We start from the raw sequence: 11,161 nt of genomic DNA on the forward strand, positions 1-11,161 counted from the left end.
AGCCCTGGGGTTGGAGAGTCTAAGACTTTGCCTCATACTACCCTGTCACAGAGAAGACTGTCTTCCTCGCCATCTTTGTGCTCTCTCTCTCTCTGTCTCTTTCATGTACCTGCGAAAATGGTCTAAGATAAGTGATTGTTGTTTGGTATTTCTATGCCAGAAATTAAAGTAGTTTCAGCTTTGGAAGTTTAAAATATTGAAGGAACTGGGTAGTGGTGGTGCATGCCTTTAATCCCAGCACTTGGGAGGCAGAGGCAGGTGGATCTCTGTGAATTCGAAACCAGCCTGGTCTACAAGAGCTAGTTCCAGGACAGTCTCCAAAACTATGCAGAGAAACCCTGTCTTGAAAAAGTAAAAACAAAAAACAAAACATTAAAAAACCCAAACAAACAAACATCAAAAGCCCCAAGCAACCAACAAAACCAATACCAATTGAAGGGGAAACACATTCACTTCAGTGTTACCTGTTTACCTGAGTAGCTTTTATAAGCTAACTATAATGAGGGAAACTACTAACTTGAATCATAAAACACTATTGGTCAAAAGACAGTGTCATGACAATAAGAAACTCATTCAGTGGATGGACTTGCTATGAGTTCTGATTCCTAGGGTTCATCTGGGCCGGAAGTACTTGAATCCAGAAGTCCTGAATTCTAACATACCCTCATCCTCGCTCATACTAACACCCCTTAAAGACTCAAGACTTAGAAGTAATCTAGTGAGGAGCCTTGCTTTGAGTTTATTAGGAGCAGTGTTGAGATGTTCTAGAATATATAGTTAGAAAAGTATATAGTAGTTCAACACATACAAATAGTAGACATAGCTAAAGAATCTACACACAGGTAGAGTTATAGAATCTATACACACATAGTAGAAAGTTATAGAATCTACACACACATAGTAAACAGAGTTATAGAATCTATACACACTACCAGAGAGTTATATAATCTATATACACAGTTATATTATCTACACACATACATAGTAGACAGAGTTATATAACCTAGGCACAAATAGAGAGATATAGAATCCACACATGCATAGTAGACTTACAGAATCTACTATAGAATCTCCACACACATATATAAAACATATATAAGTTGTGGGTCTACACACACATAGAAATATAAATTGTGAATCCCTTTACTTGAGGCATATACCCTTCATGAAAATTGGGTTAAAATCATGACTTGAACTTGCTTTGAACTTATCACTGACCAGGTAAATGAGACATTTAGAGACTAGAAAGTTAAATCACAAAGCTCATTTGTCTTCTGTGAGCCCCAGTGTGGTCCGTGCCCTGATGTGTAGTGATGACAGGCACAGATAGAAGAAACTCCTGGAATTTTCTGTTCTTCCTGGTAGGTGTACCTGTGCTGTGAGCCTCCCTTGATGAATGCATGTGAGGACTACAGGGTGCAAGCCAGGTTAGAAGGTTTATAATCCTGGGAGAGGAGAACCACAAGGCTAAGGAAATCAGAATTTGTGTCAGGATAGGTTTTGTAAACTGAAGAGTGCTTCCACTAGTTAATTTTGTTTTTACAGAACAAACTGACTGTAAAGAGATGTCATGATGTTATATTTTGGCATCAGGATGAGTTTTCCAACTCCCAGAAGGCTGAGTGAAATATCTACTTTAAAAGACTCTGCTGGCTTGTGCAAGTTGCTATAGGACAAAAAATTGGGCCATTAAGTCTTCACTGGAGACTCAAGCGTGAACTAGCTCATTGAAGAGAGTAACTGTTAGGCCTCCAGAATCTAGGTAACTAGATTCTTGTAAATGCTAAAATAAAAAGCAAAACTGCTCTCAACCTTATTATTGGGCAAGTAGGAGGGCTGTGAAGTCAAACGCTCTAGAAAGCTAGAGGGCAGGAAGCATGCTTATCTTAGCGTCTGCTTCATCCTATATCTGGGCCAAGACCCAGAAAACACTTTCCTGCCATACTCAGGTGGATCTCTGTTGCTTCTGACCCACTGATGGCCACTCTTGTGCTGTAGGCTGTACTTTAGCTGCTACACAGGGAAGCTAGCTCTTTCTTACCTCCTACAGGATTTTCCCTGGAGTCAACATCACACACCTATGGAACAGTTAGCTGTGTTGACCAGAGAAACTGCTGACTACAGAACCCAGAATCTTTTTCTTTGCAAAGAATTAATTGGCCATGAGGGGCTCAGGTGTCTAACATGGTCTCATTAGCACCAAGTTTTACCTAATGGCCCAACTGACCCATGTGCAGAGCCACTGTCATTCATCAAAAGTTTAGATGAACACCATCCTCAGTATTCACCTTTCATTAACATTTCCATCACAATCACTGAAATCCAGTGGTAGACACTCTGAGGGGAAACATGTTGGAAAGCTCCCTGAACTGCTTCCAATTGAACATCCTGTGCTTTATGATTGGCCCATGCACAGCAAGTTCAAGACAAGAGACTGGAAACTATTCCTTTGATATAGTGAATGGGGGAAATGTGTGACCCAGTTTTTCAGGCATCAGATGCAGAAGGCAGAACACTAGAAACTGGCATCATGTAGGGCATCTTGTTTTCCCAGAATGCCATGGGTAACCTGGAAAAGACAGGTATCATAAGAGAAATTTACCTAAACACATCTGCATAGATGTGACCTCAGAATAAAAGTATGTTTGCTTCTTCATTCACTCATTTATTCATTCTTGTAATGCTTGCTGAACACATGGTGTCCTGGTGAATGAGTCAAAATATACACATAAGGAGAGGAGACAGAGTCTGTACAATTAGCACTGGTGACTATGCGGTGCTTAGACTCTGTGTTCTTGGTTTCTTGACCTGTGTCTGTCTGCTTTCTCTCTTTGTGTGTACAAGAATGTGTGTGTGTGTGTGTGTGTGTGTGTGTGTGTATGCACATGCATGTGTACACACATGTGTGCAGAGATCAGAAGTTACCCTCAGGAACAGGTCCTAGACGTAGTCCATATTTCTCTTTGGTACAGTGTTTCTCAGTAGCCTCAAGGATTCACCATCCCAGACATTTTATTTGGGGTCTAGGGAACTCAGGTCTCCATGCTGTGCATGAATTACTTTATCCAAAGGCTTAATTCTCTACCCTCAGAATGTTTGCCTTCTCTACTCTGCAGTCCTCTCCATAGAATGGCTTGTGACCCCCTAGCAAAGCAGTAAGAAGATGACAGACAAATGCGTGGAGATCACTATGAACAACAGCATTCAATTTGCTTACTCTATTCTGGAAATGGCCACAGTGTTTGAAATATTCTGAATCTTACTCATAATTTTCATGAGTTGTTAGAAAAAGGATCGTGACAGGGTTACAGACATGAAGCAGTGAGGGATTACTTCGGGCTGAGATTTTTAGACCCACTCCCTTGAGAAGGGAACATGTTGAGGCATTTCTTCTGGAAAGAGCCAGGAGATGCATTTGTATGATTGCAGCATTGGCCAAGTGATGGGGGATATTCTCTTGTATATATGTCTCTCTTACTGGTTGATGAATAAAATACTGATTGGCAAGTAGACAAGAAGTATGAGCGGTATTACTAGAGGAGGAGAATTCTGGAAAGAGGAGGCTGAGGATGAGATGCCATGTAGCCGCCAAAGGAATAACAGGTCTGGGCATTCTCACATAGATTAATAGAAATGGGTTAATAATTAAGACAGAGGTAGCCAATAAGAAACTCTAGCCATTGGCCAACAGTTTAATAATTAATATATGTCTTTATGTGTTTATTTAGGGCTAAAGTGGTCATGGGACCAGGCTGGAAAGACTCCAGCAATAGCCAAGGATATGATCTGCATACAAGGCAGATTCAGCTAAGAATCCATCCAATCCTGGAAGTTAAAAGATCCACTCAGGTAGATAAACAGACTGACTCCTATCATCTATCAGTTTCAACCATCAAGGCATTGGCTTGACCCATGTGTGACTTTGGGCAAAGCATTGCAGTAGTCTGAGTCTTTAGCAAGTAGTATTCCCAGTACCTGGAAGATGATCCCTTTATCCTTGAGATGGGCATTGAACTCAAGAGCACACAACCAGTAGGAATTTGTGTGAATGACTTCAAACCACAGTGAGCAATATCAGAGGAGACAGAACGTAATGGAGGGAAGGAATTGCTTTGGATCAGTTTAAAGTTCCCCATGTTAGGAAGGAATGGTGGCAGACCCAGTTTGGCCCTTGGTGCTAAGCAGGGTACACAGGAAGAATGATATTTGTCACATGACTCACGTTTCTCTTTCTATTCAGTCTGGGGCCCACAGGGTGATGTCATCCACCTTAAGGGTGTGTTCTCTTTCTTCAGTTCTCTCTCTCTCTCTCTCTCTCTCTCTCTCTCTCTCTCTCTCTCTGGAAATGACCTTTTGGTAAAGCAAAAGGCATGTCTCCTAGGCAATTCTAAATCCAGGCGAGGTAATGACAAAGATCAGCTCTCACCCTGTGGGAGACCCTGTCCTTGTGGGAGTCATTCATGCCAGGTCGCTGTAAATGGTTACCACTCACCTTCTGTCTGAAATTCCTAATTTTGCATTACCCCTAGGCAGCTAGGCAAGCTGTATGCTTTCCTTTTTTGTTGTTTCTCACTTGCTAGCCTGGTTCTAGAGTCCGCAGGGCTGTCTCTTTTATTGAGATAGCTATGTCTGCCTATAATTTTCACCTCTTGCTGATATAGACACAGCTAGGGGCAGTAGGAAAGGTGGCCATTGTTTTTTTCCTAGCGTAGAGGTCTAGTTTTTTTGTTTGTTTGTTTTCGTTTTTATTGTAGCTTCTCTAAGTAACCAAATGGAGACCCCGAGTCCTTCCTTATCTTTCCCTCGGCTAAATGGAGAGTCATGATGTCACCAGAGCTTAGCTACAAGAGGGCTAACCAGTAGAAGACCCTCTTGTACAGAACCATGAGAGGCTGAGCAGCTCCATTCTTCTGTTGTGTCTCTTGGGCGACTGTCACAGGACAGTGCTGGCAAAGGAGGCAGACCAGGGCCATGCTGGGCTCACCTGTCAGGCACATCCCAGAAGCTAGTACAATCATTTCCACGTTCTTTGTGTTAAACACTGTCACCACATCCTAAAGCCCTGCTTGTCACCTTGTTTACAGGTTGCGGATGCAGCTGGACACAGTGATGATGGTTCTATCTGTGGCAGGTGATCGCTAGAGATTGGAATATACAAAGTAGGCATACTGAGTTACAGAAACATGTTGCCTTCTTCCACAGAACTGAACATCCCCAGACAGAAACAAGTGATTACTTCTGCCCCACCCCAGAACCCTAGTTACAGCTCAGGTGACTTAACCCAGGACACACGCAGCTTAAGTAAGTTTGCTCCAGAGGAAGAGTGCCCCCATGCTCTCTGCAGTACACACAGGGAGAGCTGTAGAGAATACATGTGGAAACAACCTCAGGGTATGGTGAACCATATCTTCATGCTATAAAATAAAACCACCCCACTGCCTCAGTTTCTGTATCACTAAAAGGATGAACGTGGAAAGGGTGATCTTCAGATTTCTTCCTCTTTAAAGCTGTTATAAACCATATGGAACACATCATCACTGTCACCATCATCAACAGCACCATCAACATAATCACTGTTATGACATCATTATTGTCCTTACCACTAGCACCATCATTATCATAGCCAGCATCACCATCACCATCATTATCATCACCGTCACCGCCATTATCACCAGTGTCACCATAATCACCACCATTCCTTATCAGTTTAGCTATCCAAACAGAATGAAGCCTGTAGTATTATGAATAACATATGGGCCCTGAGTATTGTCTGTTTAAATCCACACCTAGAGCAGGGCAGTCTGTCAGGACCAAACCATTTGGTTTGGTTTTGAGAGGTGAGCTTCATGATGTTGGTCTCTGCTGGGCTCCTCTAGTCCATACACTCATGTGATGTCCTGACACCACACACGACTTAACAGTGTGGAGTCACTCCTACCATAGGTGTTCATGGGAAGAGTCTGATCTGTGTCTTTGGTGAGGTGCTCACTGGGTGATTGGGGATTGCCATGGATGATTCACAGTGTTCAACCCAACTGGGTTGTAGGGCAGCTAGAGAATTGGTAGGATATGTGTGTGTGTGTGTGTGTGTGTGTGTGTGTATGTGTCTATATCTGGGTGTACCTGTGTGTGTTTCCCTCTGCTTCTTTGGACATATCGATATAAGGGTATTTAGGACCCGGGGAAAGAGTTCAGTTTATAAAGTGTTTGCTGTACAGGCATGAGGACCTCAGTTTGAGTCCAGCCCCAACCTAAAAAGCCAGGCATGGTAGTGCATGCTTAAAATCTCAGGTCTGGGGAGGCAGCAACAGGCAGATTCCTGAGTTCACTAACTAGCTAGCCTAGCCTAATCAGGGAGCTCCAGATCCCAGGGACAGAAGCTGTCTCCAACACTAAAGTGGAAGGGCAGGAAAGATGGTTCAGCTGCTAAAAGCACCTGCTGCTCTTTTTGAGGCTGTCTCCAGCACCCTCATCAGGTGGTTCACAAACACCTGTAATTCCAGTTCCAGCGGATCTGAATCCCCCTTCTGATCTCTGTAAACACTGTATATACATACTACTTGCCCAGACAAGCAGGGACTACACACGTATACATACATAGGCACACACACACATACACACACACACAGAGAGAGAGAGAGAGAGAGAGAGAGAGAGAGAGAGAGAGAGAGAGAGAGAGAGAGAGAGAGAGAGAGAGAGAGAGAGAGAGAAATTGAAAGGAGAAGAAGATAAGCTGAATACACAACTTGGTGATAAGACCCTATTGCTGAAGATGTCACACACTTTGGTCACGGACATAGAGAGATCAAGCTGGCAGTGATCCGGAAGTAGCCCCCCAGTTGGCTAACTTTCATGGTGCCATAAAGTGCTGCACAGACTGCTAGGGTAGACAGTCATAAAATGGTTTTATCTAGCCATGAATCTCATGAGCTACAATAATGGCCTGCTGGACACAGTGTGCCCCTACTACAATAGTGGTATGATCCTTGGGGGAGAAACCACCCACTTCCTGATTGGATTTGAGTCTTACTCTTCAAGGAGGGAACTCAAAGCTGGTTCTGTAAACCTGGTCAAGAGCCTGTGTCTGGACAGGTCATAAGCTCAAGGGGGAGAATCTACTATTGTTGTTTTGATGAATGGTTATGTTGTCAGACTGCCTTCCTCCTCTTTGTTCTCATAGATGAATGCTACTTCCAGCCTTCCTCAGAGAAGCTCCATATTGCTGCAGGCAGTAGCAAATGAAGACACTGACAACTGGCTAAGAATGAGTGATGCTGGAGTGCTCTGCCCAAAATAGAACTGTAACACCCCACAAAGGCTCAGAAAGCAAAATAGAAGACAGGAAGAAAATGAAGTAAAAGCCAGAGAGGGTGGGGAGATGTGCAGAACAGTTTTCTGGGTGTGACAGAGAGGGTGCACCCATGAACTTTTTGCAGCTGTGGTTGTCTGCACACGACTTGCACAAGACTGGTCCTGGCCATATTTCACATGGATAGGGAGAGTCTCATACATCTAAGGGGTTACTGGATATTAGTGATTGTTGTTGGAGGTGGTCATTTTCTGTAGTGGTGTAGCCACTGGTAAGAGGCCCTTACTCCAGTAAATGGCCTCCTATCTGAGAAGAATTCCTGTGGTAGATGTAGAGGATAAGGTAGGTGTGTGCATGAAGACAACCAAGATTCATTATCAATATGTATGAAGATAGCAAACAATAAATGTTTCAAATATTAAAGTAAAAGTTAGATTGAGTGGCTCTTGAGAAATAACACCTGAGGTTGGCCTTTGGCATAACATATATTTATACACATATGTACATACACACACACACACACACACACATACACATACACAACCACATCTACATGTACATTATATGGCTATATGTTTATACTTATATCCATATATAATCCATATAATAATACATATATATCAATATATGTATTGGCTATATATGCCAATACACAGGGTTATACGTGCCAGAGTGTGTGTGTGGGTTAAAGAGAATCTTTTCTTTTAAACTCCATCAATATTTTTGACTATCAGGATAAATATTTATATAAATATTTGTCCCAGGAATAGATTCATGGGGGAGGTTTTGGGTGGTGGGTAGACTGTCAGTTCTTAGAAATGAAGAGCTTGTGTGAAGTGGCAGACTCATAGGTTGCACCAAGATTTGTGTAGTGCCAAGTTTCTACTATGTTTTGTATGGAGGGGAGAAAACTATTCAGCTGTGTACTGTGATTGGTATACGGTGGGGCTCAGTATGTGCTTGTTATAGGAAGATGGATGCCTGCACAATTCATGAACTCTTGCAAAAAGAAACACATGGGCAAGACAAGACACCTATCTATTGTCCCATTGTTATCAGAGAGCTTTGTAATTAATTTCATCAGAAGCTGGATAATTGAAGATAATATTGGTAAATTGAAAGCATTGTGACTGTAGAAATTAACTCAATTTAATGAGCACCATGTTGCTTCCAGCTAGAAACAAGAGGTCTGTCTGACTCTACAGACATGTGTGTGTTCTTATGAGTAACTATCCTGATATCTCCTGATAATCAAAAGTATGGATGAGGTTTAAATGAAAGGATCCTCCTTAGCAATACATATTGAGCAATGCTGATTGTTCAATTTATAAAGCCTGAGATAAACAGATTTAATAAGTGTTAGCATGAGTAAGCCAACTCTGTTGGTATCAAGGGAAACAAACATTTAAATCTTTATGACAAAAAAAAAATATATATCCAGTGTCAGTAACTTATCAGGGTCTGTCTCTACTGAGGGGATTCCCACAAGCCCTTGGGAGCTCTCACTAAACTGTGGCTGTTCCTAGGTGACCGGTCTCTTTCCTCACACATTCATTCCATCCTCCTCTCCCCCCATGGATGAAGGTGCCATATGCCATAATTTCTTTGCATCTGAGCACTAGCTGTTTCTCTGTGTCTATTTCTCGGTAGCCCTAATTATTTTTCCAGAACTCTGGGGACTATCTATTCCACTCTGCTCCTTATCTTCTGTCATCCTTTCACTTTGGATGGGGGCACATTCTCTATTGAAGATGGAGTTTCTGTCCCACCTGGTCTGCAGCTGTTTAGAGGGTCTATCAATTGTAACCTGTTGGCCAATGGCTTAGGCTTCTTACTGGCTAGCTCTCTCTTAATTATTAACCCATTTCTACTAATCTATTTCCACATGGCTTTATCTTATTAGAGAAGGGTCTGGACCTGTTACTCCACTACATGGTGTCTCCTGGTTATAGTTCACTGACTTCCACCATAGCAGAATTTGATTCAAATCATGCTCTCACTAAAGCTGGTGCTGCTGCATTTGGGTACTGTGTTTAGCTGCGGTGATATGATGGATGGAGATTCTGCCTTCCATGGTATTTTTGCAGTCCTTCCCTGCTCTCTGCATCCTTCAGTGAGATGGGATCCATTGACCCAACTGACAGATACCCAACCTTAGACACGTGGGTGAGTCTTATTCTGGGGTGGGGTAATTTTGGAAAGCAAGTTTAAGTTAGGGTATTGACATTGTTCCTTAGCCTTAGGTTGTTATCCTTTAGGTTAATGACAAGTGCAATATGATCACATTTGAAGAAATTCAAATGACCCAAGGTCCAAAAATTCAGCATTTTAAATTCAGAAGAACTATGGTATTTGTGAGAATTGTGAGAATTTAACTTCTGGTAGCTCATGAGGTCAACTTTAATAAATTGGGAAATCAGATCAATTAAGAGATACTTGGCTGCTTGACTGTGTGGGTGGATGGGGAGTGGGTAGAAGTCTATCCCCAACCTGGTTCCTGGACTCCAATCCTAGGAAACTGTTGTGTTACATCCTTAGGATGGAAAGAGGCAGGCAGGGGAGACATTCAGCAAAACAGATGGTACAGTGGAGGAGAAGTTAGAATGAGGCTTATGGGAGGTAACAGAATGTGGGTGTCTCTGGGAGCAGAAAAATGCCATAACCCATTTTCCTGGGGAGATTCTAGAATGGAGTGCTGACACTTGCACTGTGGCACAGTGAAGCTCATGTTGCATGTCTGGACTGCTGAAGTGTAAGATTAGCAGTCCATGTTGTGTTAAGCCCCTGGTGATCTGTGAGTTTTTAGTGGCAGAAATAAGACGCCAAGGGAGTGAGGTAGGCAGCTTCTGCCAAGCCCTATTAATACTCCTGGATTCTAGACTCCTTTCTATTTCTCCCCATTTGCATACTTTGGTTATGTTTTCTTCCCCTAAAATATTTTCATACTCTGAGATTTCAAGGTGAGCTTGTCCCAAGCAGGCCTTTCTCTTGCATGCTATAGTAACAGCTCTACCTTTCAGTGAAGGATAGCCACTGCATGCCCTTGATACCCAGCTCTCTCAAACAATTGCTAGCACAGTAAGTTCAAAGAACTCTTGTGCATCTTCATATTAAAGAGATGCAACAGGCAAAAGCACAAATATTACATTTCTATCATATCCAGACCTTGGATAAGTATGTGTGTGTGTGTGTGTGTGTGTGCACGCACACACACGAGCACTTGAGTGTGTGTGTTGAATAAAATCCATGGCATGGAGATAAAAGGTAACTATTTGGGAAGAATGGAAGAAAGGGGAGAGGATGGAAGAACATGCTTAAAATACTTGACATACTCAAGGGAAAATGATCACAATAAACCCATCTCTTTGTACAATGAATATACACAAAAAATCCACCAAAGAATTCTTAAACATTTGAACATTTTCTGTATATCTAAGAGGTTGTTCTAAGTAGATGATGCTGTGAAGCCCTTAGTGGACTGAGTCTCCCTAACTAGAGTCTGAACATGTGTGTCCCCTATCCACTGTGCATGGATTCAGACAGCTTAGAGCATTGGAAGAAGGGACCATTTCCACAGGAGTTGTTCAACCCACTGACTTGCAATTGTCAAAGTTTATTTTTCATTGGCTTTGACAATGAACTAGTTTAAACCTCAGCCAAATTGTTTTATTTAATCTGGGTCAGTGTGAGTAAGCTCACTGATGTTCACTTCACTGGGTGCCTGGGTTAGCACCAGGGACCCTCATTGTAATGGCTGTAATATTTCATTATTATAGCATGAGTAATTCTCTGCTCCTGTTTGCTATAGAACAATTCAACAGTGGTTAAAAGACTGTATTGTGTTAAGGTGTC

Source organism: Phodopus roborovskii, unplaced genomic scaffold, assembly GCF_943737965.1.
Source record: "Phodopus roborovskii unplaced genomic scaffold, PHOROB, whole genome shotgun sequence".
Lineage (NCBI taxonomy): Eukaryota > Metazoa > Chordata > Mammalia > Rodentia > Cricetidae > Phodopus > Phodopus roborovskii.